The following is a 2,459-nucleotide window of genomic DNA, read 5'->3' as shown; positions in this document are numbered from 1 at the left end:
AAGGGAAGAGGAGCCCAGGGTACCCATCTTACAATACCTTTCTATATTTTGTGTGTTTGTGTTTGACGGTTCCCATCCAAGTGTGTGCCTGTGTCCAACTCTTTGTGACCCCATGGACTATAGCACTTTATGCTCCTCTATCCATGGAATTTCCCAGGCAAGAATACTGGAGTGAGTTGCTATTTCCTCCTCCAAAGGATCTTCATGACCCAAGGATTGAACCCACATATCCTGCATTGGCAGGCAGATTCTTTACCACTGCACCAGCTGGGAAGCCCATCCAAGTGACCAGATCTACACTGTTGTTGTTGTTCAGTCACTAAATCTTGTCTGCAGCATGCCAGGTTTCCCTGTCCCTCATCATCTCCTGGAGTTTTCCAAGCAGATCTAAGATACCTCCAAAAGAGGTATATATCTCTAAAATGCAATAATAATTACAAAAAAATCAGTTATTATGTCACACATTTATTTACTGTTTTTCAAGTAAATTGCCTCAAGATGGATAGGTCTAATCTCAATAGTGAAAACTTCAAGTGGAGTTTTCCTCTACCAGGTTCTTAAATATGGTGAGAATATAACAGTTGTTAGAAGTTTGCTTCTTCTACATAGATGGTACTTTTCTGTTTTTTTCCTGAGGCCTTAAATATTTTGGGAGGTTTTGTAGATGGCTTCCTTGCATTTTATATTGCACATAATAGTCATTTCCTTGTCACTCTCATCATCACTGTTACATATTATGAAATGGCTGTCATTCATGTTGCCATACAGTGCATTATCTTTGGGCTCTGTCTTGTGAAATGACTTGTAAAAGTGTTTCAGTTCACGTGAAAAATCTGGAACTCGAACATGCTTCATATTCCTTTCTGAAATATGAGTGATGAATAGCTCAGAAGAAGCACTGCAAACAAGGCATTTTTCTGTGTAGCACTGACAAAAATTCACTGGTTGAGGCCTAGATAATATTTCTGCACTATCTTCACTAGCCGGGCTTTTTAGTTTACGATGTCTCTGAAGTTTGGTCATTTTTGCTACCTTGATTGCTCAGGGACGCTTTGACTCTTTAGATAGGGTGGAGAAGTTTTGGTTGGCTTGGCCAGACATTGTAGACTTGATGGCCCAAGTTGGCGTGATGGCCCTGTTTGGATAGGATGGACTGACCTGACTTGACCTGATATGCTTATGGGCATGAGCCCGCCTATGTGCCTTTTTGGACTGCGTGTTCTATGCAATTTTTTCTGGGGAGTGATCCTAACTCTCTTTTGGAGTTGATGATTTGGATGGATTTTTTTGACTTGAGGGCCTGACTAACTTTTTTGCTCTTGAAGGTACAGAGGCTTTTTGTGGACTTGGGCCCAGATGATTTATCTATACTAGGCAGTATGGATTGTTTTTCTGGATTGCCTGGATCAGCAGTCAGTAGCTTGGAGTCAGTGAATGATATTTTAGATGACGTGGATGATGCCTCGGTAATGCCTTCTTTCTTGACCCTGAAAATACAGAAGATTTGGAGTATGACGATTTAAATCAGGAGAGTACTCCTGCTATCACCGGAAAACATGGACTATTGTGTCAGTTTAGACTTTTTTTTTATTTTTTTATTTTTTGGCTTTAGCAGGAAAATTGAACACAGAAATAAGTGGAGTGTGGTGAAAACCATGACTCAGGTTACAGATTTGAACTCATGTTGAATGCTTTTTCTTTTTCTTAATTTTGCTGTTTCAACCACAATAGATAACCATGTAGTCATGTATGGAATGACACAAACTTGTTTCAAATCTACTGCTGAGAGGGAGAGAAAGAATTTTATCTATTCCAGAAATTAAACTTTTTATAAAAAAGCCACAAGTTGATATGCAACTGAGGCACAAATGTCACAACTTGTCACATAAAAAAGTCTTTAAACCAAATTGATTATTTTCCTATCATATTTGCACCATGAAATTTTGTAACCATTCTTATTTATCTCACAAGATTACTCTAAAACCAAAGGAATAGAACAGTTGTATATTTGGTCACCAGTCCTTGGATTGGGAAATTTTTAGGGACCCAGTATGTCAGAGCCAGCCTGATCCTCCTACATGAAAGGCAGGGACTAGGGTCACTGAACACCATTAATAATTTTTCATGTTATTACATCTTAAAATGATAGATTATTCAAAATGTGTTACTATCTTTGGAATGCAGAGACCCAACTCCTTCTCTCTCCCCTGAGAAGATTTTAATTCTGTCTTATTTATATAGTCATTCCCTCTTTTTCTAGACTCAATTTAGAATGAATTTATCAGCCTGGGATTCAACTGAATCATGAATAGGAGATAGTTTTGGCTAAAGTTGATAATGTACTTGAGATCATTTAAGAGCTCATTTAAGTGAACATATCCAACCACAAGATATTGGTAGCTCTTTTGAAGTCTAAAGTTGATGTTAAGTAACCATAACAACAGTGAACCAGTCTACGT

General features: G+C 38.2%; 1 pseudogene; it reads right to left on the bottom strand.

Annotated features, from left to right (window-relative positions):
- Positions 1–639: 639 nt before the first annotated feature.
- LOC108635365 lies at positions 640–1,487 on the bottom strand (annotated as a pseudogene).
- Positions 1,488–2,459: the final 972 nt, after the last annotated feature.

Source organism: Capra hircus, unplaced genomic scaffold (assembly GCF_001704415.2).
Source record: "Capra hircus breed San Clemente unplaced genomic scaffold, ASM170441v1, whole genome shotgun sequence".
In the NCBI taxonomy this organism is placed as follows: Eukaryota; Metazoa; Chordata; class Mammalia; order Artiodactyla; family Bovidae; genus Capra; species Capra hircus.
This window is presented reverse-complemented; position numbering and strand designations above follow the sequence as displayed.